At 30.6% G+C, this 17,321-nt stretch overlaps 1 long non-coding RNA gene across 5 annotated transcripts; it reads right to left on the bottom strand.

Annotated features, from left to right (window-relative positions):
• Window positions 1-13,693: 13,693 nt before the first annotated feature.
• LOC111885543 (uncharacterized) lies at window positions 13,694-16,242 on the bottom strand. Of its 5 annotated transcripts, none has more exons than XR_008226399.1 (4): window positions 15,847-16,242; window positions 15,675-15,781; window positions 14,293-15,353; window positions 13,694-14,201 (listed from the first exon to the last, which is right to left on the bottom strand). It is a non-coding gene; the product is annotated as an uncharacterized LOC111885543 (long non-coding RNA). The 5 variants fall into 5 exon arrangements; XR_008226400.1 differs by having other exon boundaries at window positions 13,694-14,033; XR_008226398.1 differs by having other exon boundaries at window positions 13,694-14,020.
• Window positions 16,243-17,321: the final 1,079 nt, after the last annotated feature.

Raw genomic sequence — 17,321 nt, 5'->3', positions numbered from 1 at the left:
TTCATTCGTGCTTGTCTAGTTGTGTTATCATCTTTGGGCACCACTCGTTTGTCATAAATCCGGTTTGTCATCATGCCAAAACGAAAAAACCCACAACCAAAAGAACAATGGGAATCCAAATATGGTGTCACCACCCTCATTCACAACTCTCTTGAGCAGCGTGAGCGATTCCTTCACCTCAAGGACCGCGAATATTCTCAACAACGGTTTGTAGATATTCCCACTCTCCAAGAACTAGGAGTTTATGATGGCGTCCATAAATTGTTTAGCAACATCGGCTGGGAGAGACTTCTCACTTTGGCACCAATGGAATCATATAAAAACACAACCATTGAATTCTTACAATCTTTGGAGTTCAATGACAATGCCAAATGTCTCTCTTTTCGTCTCATGCGTTTGCAATTTAAACTGAGTCTAGACGATCTTAGTGGGTTTGTTGGGATTTCTAAATTCAATACATATGGTCCTAAATTAGGCTACATGCGAGAGAAGAACAATCTTTTTAAAGCCCAAGCCAAAGCCTTTTGGAAGGAAATCACGGGACTTGATGTGTATGAGGCTCGATCCGCCAAAGCATCTCATATCATCCATCCAGTCTTAAGGGTGGCTCTCCGAATTATTGCTAATCTTGTCTTCCCCCAAGAAGACGTTAGCAGAGCCGGTAAAATGGAGCTGGAAATTCTTTGGTGCATGGTCACCGGCTTGAAGAGACCTCATTTTGGCGCCTTCCTTGCTTCCAAACTCCTTAAGGTCTCCACTAGCGATTCGGGCCCTATTCATTGTGGCGGAATTATCTCCTATCTTGCCACCCGCCTTACTTGTGCCGAGCTTTTTGAGAGCAAGCGCCCGGGCCTCGAGAAAATCACACAAGGCACTAATGCCATCACCTCAAATGTCCTTGTAGCCTCATCTTTCTTCCGTCAAGAAGGTGATGGTAGTATTACATGGTTGGTGCAAGGTGAGCCACACTTCCGAGTTCCTGTTGGGGATTTCAGCTCTCTCCAACTCCAGCAAGACATCACTCAGACTCGGTGGTGTCTACCAAAGAACACTTCTGCAAATTCCACCCACGCGCCCCCATGTCCATCCTGAGAGCTCCTGAGCGGCCAGTCGTCGACCACGAAGACGACATCCCTATTGCTCCCACTGCGAGGGGGTCCACTTCTGTTTCCCCAGTAGAGACTGCACGTCATTTCTACACCAGGCGGGCGACTCCGTACCACGACATATACATGAGGCGTTTTGATCACCTTGATCAAGCTGTTGCTGACATTCGCGATGACGTTCAACAATTGACACAAACGGTACAACAAGCCATGCAGTTCATGCAGCGTTGGGCCCCTCGCAGCTAGTAGATTGCCCTACCCTCTCCGAGCATCGAGGACGATGCTAAATCTTAAGCTTGGGGAGGGGTCTTTGTACATTAGGTTTTAGTTTCAACATGCATTAAAATTTTTATTTTTAATTTGCTGTTTTCTTATTTTTATTTTCTTTTCATGCATTCAAAAAAAAAAAATTCAATCTAAAGAAACCTAATCCTCTTGAATAAGTTGAAGTGGTAGATTAGTCGTGGCCTGAGATTAGAACTTGTTCGTTTTTATTAAAAATCTTGAAGCAACCTAATTTCACACGAACACGTCTCCCAAAGCTACTCGTGCAAAACAAAAAATGATAAGGTTATCAACACCGAATCATGAAGACAGATATAGTTTAGCCCTTGGAACACACGACCGGTCTTATGAGTTATTGCTCATTCATATCCAAACTCCAATTTCAAAGAGTTATAAAATGAATATAAAATTTCAGTGACTCGAATTCTCCAGCGCTCTAAAAAGTTTTTTTTCTGTCTATTCCCTTCTAAATACCCTGCTTGGGGACATTGTTTCCAACTATACTTACGGGTCTTTGCGCGTTTACATCAGTCCTCTAAAAAAAAATAAATAAATAAATAAAAAAAATTAAAAAAAATAAAAAATAAAAAAAAATAAGTAAATAAATAAATAAATAAATAAAATATTATTAAGTTAATCTGTGACCTTTGGGATTCGAACAAGTAAACTCCGAGGGGTGTTTTACACCTAATTGCCTAAAGCAAAACTGTTTGGGACTGATTGGGTTGAAAGTTCGCTACACGGGTTCCATAGAAAGTCATGAACTTAATAATAACAAATAAAGCTAATCTGTGGCCTTTGAGGTTCGGGCGAGTAAACCTGAGGGATCTCTTTAAATCTAGCACACTAAGGTCATCTGATTTGGATGTGTTGGTTGGAAGCCCGTTACACGGATTTCAAAGAAAGCCATGAGCTTTATTTGTAGAGAAATATAATTAGATAGTTTGTATATATTTATGTTTATAGTTTAATTGAATAATGTGTTTGAAAGAAAAATGTTTGGCTGTAAACATTGGGACTGACTGTAAACTACTTTGATTGGTGTAAGTGGTTTAAAACATGTGACCAATCTGGGTAAATATTAGAGAATTTTTAGAAAATATTTTTTAGAAAAAGATTGTTGTCAGTCAACAAATAGCTGGAGTCGGTCATTGTCATGATTTGAAAAAAGGAAAATGAGCATATTTTGCATCACATGTTTTCACGAGAATAAGACCATAATTTGTTCCATGTGCTAACCTAATACCTGTAAAAGTGAACAAGTGTTGTAGCTTTTGATTTTGTTGAGTTGCGTTAGGGAATGGCTAAAAAAAAAAAAAAAAAAAAAAAAACTTTTTGTACATATGTTATTTTCTTTAGTTCTTCTTTTATTGCATGTGCACATTCTTAATTCCATTTAGTCCTTTTCGTCCCTTCCATTCTTTTCATCTTAGTTTCTTTTTAGTCGCCTATCACCTTCTCTAGGTCGATTCTCAATTTTGTTCTTTCTTGAGGACAAGAAAGGTCTAAGCTTGGGGAGGTTTGATAGGTGCATTTTATGCACCTATTTTGCATGTTTATTTCCGTCTTTTTATAGCATTCCACTTCATAATTCTTGCATTTAGTTGATTATTAGGGCAATTAAATATTTCATTAAGAATGCCTGGTACTTCACTATTTTTGATTTATTTTGCAGGCATTATGGAGCTTGGATGCATGGATGCTTGGATGCTTGGAGCGTAGAGCTTTGGAACATGAAGATGGAGCCAACAGTGAAGACGTTTTGGAATTTTAGCAAAAAGCATGGGCCATGCCAAAAACGCATGGTCAAGACAAATGGCCATGCCAAAGAAAAACACATGGGCAAAAGGCATGGCCATGCTAAAAACGCATGGCCTCATGGCATGTCACGTGAACTTTAATAAAAGAGCAGGAGACGTCATTTTTGAAGGGAGAGAACGGTTTTGGGAGCAGTTGGGGCGATCTTGGGCGATTTTAGGGAGAATTCTTGGAGCTTTTGAGAAGACCTAATCATTGCAAACATTTGGATTTGATTTTTGTAAGGATTAAACATTCCAATTCCATCTTTATTCTTGTTTGATTTGTTCTTAGCCATGTGTGGCTAAGAAACCCTAGTTTCTAGTTCTTGTTCAAAACATGTTGATTGCTTGACTTGAAGCATATGATTTGATGTTTAATTTGTGATTCTATTCTAGTGATTATGTTTTTGTTTAAACTAGAATCCTTGAATTTGATTTGTGTTTGATTGGCCACTTTCATGAATTGAATTTTTGTGCAGTTAATTAACTTTTAGGGCACCTAATCGTTCTATTGAGTTAATAATTGGTAACAAGCAATAAGTTTTCTTATTGTAAAACATATATCACATGTTTTCACACTTCCGAGCGTATGAGAAGAAATGAACATTGTTGGGAAGCTTGTACAAAACTTAATGCGGTTTTTCAATACAATCTAAGAGCGTGTTTAGGTTGAATTAGTAAAGCTAGGTCTAATCAAAGAGCGTGTTTTGGTTAGATAATTTGGCAAGCGAGAGTTATTAGAGCGTGTTAATATCTTTCAGTACCAACATAGAATAGCAATCTTGAATTACATCAAGTCATAATCAAGTTGAACAACAACATTGAGAACTAGAACTAGAACCATTCAATCAATTTGTTTACAAATCTATTTCATTTTCTGCATGCTTTTAAAGTAGATTGTTATTTAGTTATTTACTTTTGCAAACAAACCCCTCTTTGTGACCAAAATACCTTGTGCAAAAAGGTATAGACTTTTGTCCCGTGTCTCTGTGGTTCGACCCTGCTTGCCTTGTACTACTTTTTAGTGCATTAAAGCAGTGTATTTGGAGTCTATTGTACCCATATTATTTGTTGGGTTTGACACCCCTAACAGGGGGGAGCTGCATAAAACAATATATAAAGTTTAATGTTATCTTATTCTCTAATAGGCATTTATAAATCATAAGGTAAACTAAGATGCATACATTTCTGTCATCAAGAATACATACACAATCATCGACTAGTAAACACCTCATCCTAGGGTATGCAACCACCCGAGGGATCACACATGTGGTAGGGGTACCAATTATCCTACTGTTGGGAAATGTATCCATAATCGAAATCTACAAAATTAAGATGTGAAACAACTAACTAACATAGTAATGTTACAATACTTGCATAAAGAGTATTATGAAACATAGTCGATATACCTTAAATGAATACATAAATCCTTGTATGGTATATGTAGGTCTAGTGCAGAGTCTTGATTGGTTGGGGATTAAAAGAAGGTAGTCATTAATATAATAAAAATAAGGTACTCTTTGTGTCTTTTAAACTCATCCAAATCAGAGACGAGTGCAAGATATTCAACTTGAATTAGTTGTTGAGGTTGCTTGCCACAAAATCCCGACTCTAACATATACAACAGGAAGACTCACACAACTTCTTTATCTGATAATATATGAAGTGAATTATTGAACACCTGAATAATGAAACCAACTTTCACCGACTCCGAAGGCAAGACAAATGGAAAGACACACAGTCTAAATTGTGTTGCAGTGGAAGTATCCTAGATATACTCCCCCAAAAATCGCAACCCGGTAACAAGATAGAAATATCTCCTGTCAAAGTAAACCTAGTAGTCATGTATCGGAAATAGAAGCTCCTCCAGGTTAGCCTGATAATAAGTAGTAGCTTCCTTGCAAAAAATGCAATGATAAAGTAAAAGGTGACATTATATACCCATTGAAATGTTCACATAAGCACCAAAACAGGATGCCCTAAACATGGTAGCACGTTCTAGTATGCGTAAACGGGCCATGATTTTCTGACCAAGTTGTTGTAATGACAACCACTTCGTATGTTCTGCCATTTTACAAGGAAAGAATTTTAATTGGATCTTTTCTAAATTTTCCGTTCTAAAATGACTATATTCCAGACTACAGTAAAACCTCTATAAATTAATAATGTTGGGACTAGGATATTTTATTAATTTAGCAAGGTATTATTATATCGATAAATTAATAAATTATTAATTTAAAGAGTTGGTTTATATTCGTGAGCAACTCTCAAATTAATGCATCAACCTTCAACCGTATCGGCTTGGAGAAATGTGAAACAACATAGCAAATTGCTTTTAACACTATAAAATTTGTTTGGCTAATGCAACCGGTTCAAATGATTTAAACGATGTAAATTCTGGAAAAGACATTTGTGAGCTCGAGAACTTGATTACAAAAATGCATTATCGGCACAAAATGGATGTGAATGAGTTGTTGGATTATCCGGGTGAAAATAATGAATGTTACAAGGTTCAAAGCATTGAAGAAATTATCGCGAATACCGTTCAAAATTCGGTTGATGATGATTCGGTACCTTTGGAACCGGTCACTCAGAAAGAAGCATTGTAAGCGGCAACAACTCTTCACAACTTTTTGTTCCAATACGAGAATGCAGTGTCTCAACGCTTAAATGCAATTGGGAGATTTAAAGATGAACTCAAAATAGATTTGAATTTCACAAAAAAAAAAGTGACTATAGATTCATTTTTACTTGACAATTCTTGAATTTTGGAATATTTTAGTAATTATTAATTTATAGTTTCGCTGGACCAATATATTTACATTGGGATTTCAAAAAAAAAATTATTTTATTATTTCATCGATTGGGGTCCAATTTTGTATTGGTCCCAAGTTGAAACCGGACAAATTATTAATTTTATTGATGTTATTTATCGAGTATTAAATTATAGAGGTTATACTGTATAATGGTTGTGTTCCATACAACATTCTAGAACACCATTCCAGAACAATCTATCAATATCTATATCATACATACTTATAAAGCTAGCATTTTTTTTTCTTGAATCTTATGCATTTGAAACCCCATTTTTTTTAACTTTCTCAAACCACATTCATTTGAAACCCCTTTTTTTAACTAATGCAACTCAACAGTTTTCTTAATTATGATTTAACACTCAAACGTTTTATAACTTATATTATGTTTAATTACCATTTAGTGAAAAGTTTACTATAAAAAGACCAATCTTTTGTGTCTTTTGTGTTATATAAAATCTTACATGTAAGAAGGATTTGAAGATATTGTGATTCAAAAATTATCATATAGCTGAAGCATTCACGATCCAAATATGATGATTTGAAGAAATGGGTTATGTCGCATCGATGGTAATTGTAATACGATTTTTTCTTTCAACCAAAACAAATGAAGCTTTTTTATTCTTTCTTTATATTCAGTTTCTCATTTAATCTTTATATGTGATTTGTGTGTACTACTCAATCTTGAAAAATATTTTGATTGCAGGTTAGTGAAGAATTGTCATCAAGTTTCTATGGTTGAATGGTGTTAAGTGAAGAAAGAAGATTCATAAAATTGATATAGGTTTTTTTTTTAGCAAAGTTGACGAATGTTAGTTTTTTCTTTTGATTTAAATGTATGTTTATGTAACATCTTTATTTATATATATTCAACCACCCAATGCTCTTATTTATTTGATTGTAGTTTTTCTATTTTGATTATGTTTATTTTCTATTATTTTTTGTTGGGTTATCCTACACAACATATTTAAAAGACAATATTTAAATGTAACGCCCGGGTTTCCAGGCTAGGCATTTTCGTTGATATAATAGTCTAGGTTAACCTTTGTAACCCATTTTGAAATAATAGAAGTGTATTATTTGAGTATTATGTGTTTTGTGCTTAATTGCTTAATTATGTGGTTTGATTAATTAAGAATAAAAATAAACGTCAAAATTTAAGTGTAAAATAAACTTGATATCTTTGGATAATGTTGTAGTAGTTGAAACGAGGTTTCCGAATATATAAAGAGCGCCAGAATCTGACTTCGTATGCGGAAGTTATGATTTTCTGAAGTTTCGACTTAGCGGTATGCAGCCCGAAATACTCGCTTTGAGATCGAGCGGTTTTTAGTCAAATCAATCTAAACGAGAATCGAAGATCTCGTTGTTGGTATCGAAACGATGAAAAGTTAGACGAGAACGGACGTCAAACGAAGAAGTTATGAATTTATAACGAAGTTTTTCTGTCCCGGCCTACTAAAAATAAATAATAAAAATAAAGTTAAAATTAGCCGACAGAGTCTAAACAAAAGTTGTAGAGCGTAGTCTCACCTTCGCGTGGATATAAAGAACGTCGAAAACGGAGTTCGTATGAAGAAGATATGAATTTTCGAAGTTTATTAAATAATTAATAATTAAATTTAATTATTAAATCCCAGTATTATCCGAAGACGAGTCAACGGACTCATACGAAGTACGCCCCGTGTACTACCCTACGCCCCGCGTACACCGAGGTATGTCGACATTCGCACTCGAGTATTTCGGATACGTAAGCCATGACGATCCGAGGCGTACGCCCCGCGTACCCTCGTACGCCCCGCGCACTCTGAGGTTCCAACCTCTATAAATAGGATCTGAAGGCAGCCGACTCCTTTACTATCTTTCTCTCTTCTCTCTCCCATTTTACCTTGATTTGCGTGCCAGAAGTACCTCGAAGCCCCAATAATATTCTCGAGCCTCGAAGCAAGTCCCGAGATCCCGAAGATCCCGAGAAGTGCGATTCCTGAGCCGAAACTCTGTCCGCGAGAAGTTCGATTTTTGTGGAGATCTTCCAGATCTACCGAAGAATACTACTTCTATAAGCCGTAGTGCTGTCCGATCATCTTCTGATCAAGTGAGTGTATACTACCTTTCATAAACACGATAATAATACAAGTATGGTTTGAGTGTATTAAGTATATTGTTGTTTATATGTGTGAGTGTGTAGTTACTTTCTTCTAATGCATAATTATGAAGTATTTTATACGGAATACGTATTATGTGTATAATTTGTGGTTATGTGTGTGAATGTGTATTCACTTTCTTCTATCTCATAGATATGATTTATTCTCTATGAAATACGTGTTATGTGTGTGTGTGCCTCATCTGTTATGTGGAATATGTATTGATTAAAGCATGCTATACAGGTTTTCAAACTATGTATAAAGATGTATATTTTTATCTACTAATATGTTGGGTAGAACATGGGTAGATAGTTGGTGTGTAATAAACAAATGAGAGGCCTCGTTGTTGTTTGATTTAGTCATCTAGCGGAGTTTAGATGACGACCACGGACTTTTCTAGACAGTCTTGTGGAACATTAGCAGGCTCGCCACCTGTAGGTGTTAATGAACTTGGGTGTTCATTCGTTGTACTCCATCCCCCTCATGGTTGCCTTATTTGACTTATATTGCTGAGGAACCCCCGAAGCATGTGTTGTCGCCCCGATGAAATATTCTTAGACTAGGTCCCTTATATTGGTTGTCTTAGGGATGTAAAGTGAGAATAACGGGAATGGGTAATTGAGTTATTGTTGGTTGGTGGAATTAAATATAATTATTTATTGTGGGTTGAAAACCCTATATGCTCACCAAGCTCCCAAGCCTGACCCACTCAGTTTTATTTGTATTACAGGAAGTGGCGTGAGGGCATAAGATGGATGAACCATCAAGTTGTTTTGTTTACAAGTCTGTATATGTATATATTTGTTGAATGACTTGTAATGTTTATGCTTTATGGTCTGTATCGGAACATGACATCCCGAGTTTTGATTATATAATGAAAATACATTTCTTTTATGAAATGCTTTGGTAAACATTGTTTTATCATGTTTTGTTTTTGGGAACAAATTCCGCAACTCTTTCAAATCAAAAGGATTTACTCTGAAATTATTTTAAAAGCATAAATGAAAATCGGTCTTTTCTGGCCGAGATTTTGGGGATGTCACATTAAAAGATAACATAATTTTTAACATTTGATATGTAATTATGATAGACTTATCATGATATGTTCTTCATATGAAAGTAATTTATCCATATTACTATGACAAGAATTACATATGACATTTGCGAAAATATATATATTATATGTGATTTGTTTAACATGTATATGCACCTATGTATGTTATAAATTTATAAATAAATATCTTTATGTTTAATAATTCAAGGGATTGAAATGATGCGTCAAAACCAATTATTTAGATGAATATAATAATAATAATAATAATAATACATTTCCAAGTACCACATTCATTTGAAACTCACACTACAACTCAAAAGTTTTCTAATTTATGTATATTTATTAGTTACAACTCAAGAGTTCTTAACTTATGATTATTAATTAGTAATCACCAATAACTTTTTATTTTCCTTTCTTTTATAAGCTTGTAAAGTTTTGTTCATTAAAAATGTTAATGTATTTGAAGAGATTTGTGATTTAAATATGAAGAGTTAATACAAATATTATAATATATGTTTTAGTGTTTTTATGTTATTAAAAGTTATAGTATTTATTTTTTATATTTTTTATTATTCGTTGTATATATATCTTTTTTAGTACAAATGTTATAATAGATGTTTTTCTATTTTTTTACTAAAAGTTGCAGTTCATATTTTTGTTCATACGTTTTGTTACCCGTTATATTATCATTCATTTGATATATAATTTACATAATTTTAAACGGTTTATAAAATTATCAAATAATTGTATATATCACAATGACTTAAAAATTAAACTATAATGTTTAATTTTACTAATATGTTAACTATATGTTTGCTTTACTACTAATATTTTGTTTCAAAGTAGAAAAATTAAATAATAATTTGGTAAGAGTTATTATTTTAACTATATAATTCTATTCTCACGCAACGCATGCGTATTCGCCGAGTATACTTATAAAGGAAACGTTTTTCCTTTCACCATATTTATTTGAAACTCCTATGAGACATTTTTACTCAAACCATATTCATTTGAAACCTCTTATTTGAATGAATACCACTCAAAAGTCTCTTAATAATGATTAACCATTCAAAGGTTTTATAACTTATATAATATGTTTAATAAGTATATAATGGATAGTCTACTATAAAAGGCCAATCTCTTTGAGTAGACACATAAATACCAATCACATACAAAATTCACAAAGAAAACAAGTTTAAAGGTTTTTGTGTTGGTTTGAGGGCTTTGGACCATTTTTCGAGCCATGTTATTATGTTAAAGTTTTTAATTTGTAAGTTTGTTATATATTAATTATTTTATTTTATTTTTCTTAGTTCAAGTATTCTTTTAAGACAATTCTTGTATGTTATGGATGAAATTTTAATGTAAATTAGATTAGATTCACGTTATCGATCATATGTTATGGAATGTGATATAGATAATATTTAATTAAATATTTTATATATATATATATATATATATATATATATATATATATATATATATATATATATATATATACATATATATACATGTTTGTATGTTTGTGTTACTTCAGAGAATTAATTAATTAAAAATCATGGATATGTCATATTATCCATATTATCTATGTAAGTCTTTTTTAAAATGCAAATTGTATATTTTATCACTTTATATTTTACTATATGTTTATCATTTTAAGTATAATAATAATTGCTTATTAAACGTTTTCTTTCACTTATTAATAACAATAAGTGGTTTTAAAATTAACAAACAATAGTTATAAACTTTAACTTATTAATAATAATAAGTGGTTTAGAATTAATGAACAATAATTTTAAATGATAATAACATTAAATTATAAATTACATAACGTTAGCTACAAACAAATTGTATTTTAAATTAACATTATTAATGAAAATAGAAAATAATTGCATAAGTAAAATTTTAAATGAATCAATCATAAAGATTGTTAAAAATAATATCAAATAGATAATTATATTTAATTCTATTAATGATGAAGTTGGGTTGATGTCAATGAATATTATTGTTCAAAATAGTTGAGATTATATATATATATATATATATATATATATATATATATATATATATATATATATATTAGTGTAAAAATATTATGTCAAAGTTAGTGCCAAAAACATAATCGTTATAAACATATTTTTCAATATTTTAACAATATATTTTAACTTGCGCTGCACAACACGCGAGAATTTGTCTAGTATCTTATAAAAAAGTCATATTTACTCAACCCATATTCATTGGAAACCCCCATCTTTTAAATAATATCATCCAGAAGTTTTCTTAATAATGATATCACTAAAAGATTTTATAACTTACATATTATGTTTAATAACATTTAATGAGAAGTTTACTATAAAAAGATCAATATTTAGAGTTGAGACATACAAATCAAATAAAAATATACAGAGAAAATAAGTTTTAAAAGTTTTTGTGTTGGTTGTTATAATTTTAAATTTGTAAGTTTGTTATATACTATTTCATTTTTTAAATGTTGTGGAAGAGTCATTAATATAAATCACATCATATACATGATTTTAATCACATGTTATATAAATATTTAAGTTATTTTTACCATTTTGAAGACATGTTATTATGTTAGGATTTTTATTTTGTATGTTATTGATCACATGTTATATAAATATGTGAGGTCGTTTTACCACTTCTAAAGACATGTTATTATGTTATAACTTTTATTTTGTAAGTTTTTTATACATGAATTCTTTTTTTATATATTTTGGTAGAATCGTTAATATAAATAGATATATTATTGTAAGTTTGTTATATATTAATATTTTTTCTATATCTTGTGGTGGAATCATTAATGTAAATTAGATATATTATGATGTTATAACTCTTAATTTGTAAGTTTGCTATATATTAGTTCTTCTTTTTATATGTTGTGATAGAGTCATTAATGTAAATTAGATCAGATACATGTTATCGATCACATGTTATATGGTTGATATGCATAGTATTTAATTCAATATGTTATATACAATTGTTTATTTATGTTGATTTAAAGAAATAAATAATTAAAAATCATCTATATATTATATTTTCCATTTAAGTCTCAAATTTTTACAAATTTTCCTATATGTGCCTCTTCCCGACTTTAATGCTATAAAGTTTGAATTAATTATCTAATCTATTGAAAGTTTTAATATAGATATGCTATTAAATACAAAGCCTAAATCAAAATATAAAATACAATTGAAAAATATTTAGGTTTTACTTATTCTTAAATATTTTAATGGATTAATATACTATTAAATAAAACTTAATTCATATATCAAATATTGTATTAATTCAAAGTTTTACAAAAAAATAGTTGTTCCAATAATTATTAACAATAATAATAATTGAGAATAACATATTATATTATATCATATTATATGTTATTCTAATCTATTATTGTTAATAATTAATTAAATAATTATTTTACCTGTGTGCAAAGTGGTAGACGGCTAATGGAGTATTTGCGACGAACAGTTTCTGGCAAACAAGTATAATTGTGTTTTTGTTTAGGGTTTAAAATAAAAATGTGTTCATGATTTGGTTGAAAAAATGTTGTTTTAGTTGAATAAAGATATATGTATATATTTTGGGTTAGAACAAAAATATTTTGTATTTTTTTTTTATAACAATGGTCATTTTCCGATTAACATTGATAAAAAAAGTATCAATCTCGTGACAATTGTCGTTTTCTAAATATATTCAATGGAATAAAATATAATAATGTTAGTTTAATTTTCAAATCGATATTTATTTATACAAAATTTGGTAATCTAATTATTATAAATGAGTTTTTCATTGAAAATAACCATTTTTTTTCAGTTTTTGAAAAATAGTCATTTTTTCTAGAATGTATGATGATAATTTTTTCAACAATTAGTTCCATTAAAAAACACATTATTCCATTATAATGAACATAACAAATACATGTTGTTATTGGTTGGTTTTACGACAATTAAAATCCTTTCAAACGGCTAAGAAATCCAAAAATCATATTGGTTTGATTACACTTTTTCATATTTTTTTCCCACAAACGATTTACCTGAGAAATGTATATTTTTTTTTTAATTTTTTTTAATGTTGATGATTGACAAATTTTAAGATGTATCAGGATTTTCAATAGTAGATTTTTGTTGTTTTTCTTAATCTTCATGTTATAAAGTTCACAATATATAATATTTTTATTTTTATAAATAAAAAAATTATGTACATGTTATGGTAGACATTTATTTTTAAGTATGATAGTTTAATGACAATAAAAATAATAAATTTATAAACATAATTGTTAAGTGTCCTACCCTGTAGTTGGGTAGTTCTCATAACCATGTATTTCTAGCATCGATCCTTTTCTTCTTAAATGCTAACTCTATTGCCTTACCATCTTTTACCATTTTTTATTCCTAATTTCCAAAAGCTAACCAAAATTTATTAAACACTTTTAGCTATAATAAACAAATCAATAAAACATGTTTTAGCCACATACAAAGAAGTACTGTCTCTATCGTATTATTAAACAAAACATTACAAAATTAAAACTTACATTGACATAACCATTTTTAACTGCAAAAGTTGGCTACTGCAATTGTTTTATTAATATTCAGTTGGCCCCATCACCCCCATCCCATCTCACCCTCCCACTTGCTTGTCTCAAACCAAATCAAAGAGTCAAAAAAGAAATACAATAAAAGTAATTGGGATTCTAATAACATAAAGAATAAATTTCCTAAAAGTGTTTAATCTCAATAATTTGGTGTTTTGTAGACTCTAATCATCACTTGCCTCCATGATTCTCCATTTTAAGAAGCACCTGAAAAAAAGGGCTACAAATGCCTTCAAATATAAAAATGTGATAATATATAGGTGACCAATTACATGAATGGAACAAATGGGGTTACACATGTCTAATGAAATCGATAAAAATCAAAACTTTACTAAACACAACATTTCACGATCTATAAACACACATAATTAAACACCCATTTTAGGACCTGTAAACATATACATACTTACACAGTTAAACACACACACACACACAGTTAGAGAAAAAAATATAAAAAGAGACATATATGCCTTAATTACCTTTTTTTTTCCTTTGAATTCAATTAGTTTTTTCTCCCTTTCCTACTATAACAAACTTTCACAACCAACTTCATCAGAAAGTGATTCCATAAACTCATTATTGTCACATTTTATGGAAATTTGAAGTTTCCCTGAAAAAACAAACTTTCACATATGAGAAAATGAAAAAATGGTGGTGCTATCTGAATCTTTTCAGATCTGTCCAGCCAACAAAACAAATGCAAAATTTGATGTATGGATGTGTGTGTTAATAATCGAAACCATATATATATATATATATATATATATATATATATATATATATATATATATATATATATATATATATATATATATATATATATATATAGAGAGAGAGAGAGAGAGAGAGAGAGAGAGATGTACACCACACAAGAAATATATATAAATATACAAGTAATTAGAATTGATAGAAAAAGAGCACACAACATTTTTGTGCAAGGTTTTAAGACACCATACATGCATATAAATTGCATAAGCAAAACATATTAACATCTTAGTAACATTAACATTCTAATAAGATTTACTCACTGCCACTTTTGATAATTCAGTACCTCCCTCGACTATTTTGTGTTTTCATGTTTGACACATTGATGACACCATTTTCGTCTTTTGTATAAACCTAATTTTCAGGCTCTATTCATATTCATGTTTCGCCAGAAAGGATTAGAACATTTGAAACAACCAAATTCTACATGAATCTTACTACATTAAGCAAAACCTATGTTGACTGGGTTACATAAGGTGTGGATTAACATATTTTTATCAATACCAAAACAAAAAACCAAATAGAAACAAGTTAAGATGGATTCAAAACAACTAAAAGAAAAAAGTAATAGAAACTTTACAAAAAGGAAGTCGGGACTTACATTCTTTACAAGACTACATGCTTCGATGACGTAGTTAATTATAAATACCCTCCTGATCCATAAAAAACCCAATATAAATATACCTGATTAAATAGATGTATTAATCAGTAGAACAACCAATCGAAGATGTGGAAGTTGATGACATGTAACTGTTGCAGTTGGGACCTTTTGCTTCTGCAATGATGACAATAATGGGATGAGTGGATGACATAAAATTTTGTTTTAAAGACATCGCCATGATCAATTTGGAGTATGTACTACAGGTGAATCTATAACAAAAGCTTCGAACTTTAGTCAAACCACACCATTCTTAGTTAGAAACGGTAATTAGTGAGAATCTATAAATGATCCAAGAGAAAATTAGATCGATACACTTATTATTCTTCAACATCTTGTTACGTAATTGGGGAGAGGGAGATGTAATTGTATAGATTCATGAATAGAAATCTTTAGATAGTTATATACATAAGATAATCGACATGAAGTTGGCCTTACTATTCGTAGTGACTGTGTCGCCTCGATGGTGCCATCAGTGGTTCCCATCAATCGAATCTATGTGAGCTCATCCATCCATTGAATCAGTGTATGCCTATCCATCAATTCTGAAATTTAAAGACAAACATTGAGAGTAAGAAAGGAAAAAACAATCTCAGAAAAGAGCAAATACCTATAAATTCGAAGACTCTGAGATTTAGGGTTTTCATCCATAATACCCAAATCTATCCAATTTAAAAACCAATAACACAAAGAATCGATTGATTAACTGAAGAGGAACAAAAGTTTTGTTGGTTATTGTCGTAGGAAGCCACGACATTGAAGGGCGTGTATATGTGTCTGTTTGTGTGGTGTTGGCTGGGCCAACAGCGGAAGTGGATGAAGAAAAGAGAGAAATTGAACTTGAGTTTGGAGAGAAGGAAGCGAAGAGGAAATACAAGGTGAAGGTTTAATCAGGAGGAAAGGTGGTTTAAGATACATCAATTAATCAATACATTTTTTATCTGAATCCGTCGAAGGTGAGGGAATACCGGATTGCCCGTTCAATGTTGACAGATTCATAGTGTGGAATAGTTTTATCTTGAGATATTTAAAAGATAAGAATTTAGCTATGTATTTCACAATTGTACTCAGTGCTTTACAAATGATACGATTTAAAAATAATATTATTTTATTGATGATTATTTGTATCATTTGCTTAATGATTTGAACGTCTTAAAAAATATTATTATTATATTGAATCTATTTATAGAAATAATAAGATTTCTTTTATAAGTTAGTAAAGATATATATCTTTCTTTTTAAACAAATATTTGATGTTTAAAATATCAAGATATATTCAAATAAATAATGATTATATAAGTTATACTCAGGCTAATTTTAACAATAAATAAAAGTATTAGAATGTTGAAAATATATTTAATTATATTTATATGCAATTGGAATACGAGGGTAAAACAATTTTGAGACGTAAAATCATCTATCTTATCGCGATATATTAATCTGTGTAACGTACATATATACGCCTAGTTCTATATATTCTCGACATGTTCTTCGTATTTTGGATATGTTCTTCGTATTCAAGAGTTGTTTCAGACACATTCAATATTAGAATTTCTTATTAATTTTAGTTGTTCTAGTGCCTAAAATTTTAGTGAACACATGTACATATAATCATACAAAAGCCTACTAACAACTAAAATTTGAAGGAAAACAATTTATAGCTATTTAATCGCATCAATTCATACAAAAAACGAAAATATCTTATTTTTAACATATATTCACTATAAAACATATAATCATAAAAAGAATCGAAACATACTCACAAAAAGTAAATCTCTTCACTACTAGAAAAAGACATTCTTAATTTGATTTTAATGTAGTCCAGAACAGTGATTGACTTCAAAATGAAATGAAATCCGAAATGAAGCCTAAAACAGTGCGTTCAAACTCGGCACACAGATCCCAACTCCAATTCCTATGAAATATGTTCAGACAACTCTGACAACAACAACAATTCCAATTGTTGACATTGATGTTTCAAATCTTTAATCGAAGAAGGGGATGGACATAAACGAAGGAGGTTCAGGTTCTTCAACAGTCAAACCTATTGCAACCTTTGAACCAAATGGAAAAGGAAAAGGTGTT

This window comes from Lactuca sativa, chromosome 9, assembly GCF_002870075.4.
Source record: "Lactuca sativa cultivar Salinas chromosome 9, Lsat_Salinas_v11, whole genome shotgun sequence".
Classification (NCBI taxonomy): Eukaryota; Viridiplantae; Streptophyta; class Magnoliopsida; order Asterales; family Asteraceae; genus Lactuca; species Lactuca sativa.
This window is presented reverse-complemented; position numbering and strand designations above follow the sequence as displayed.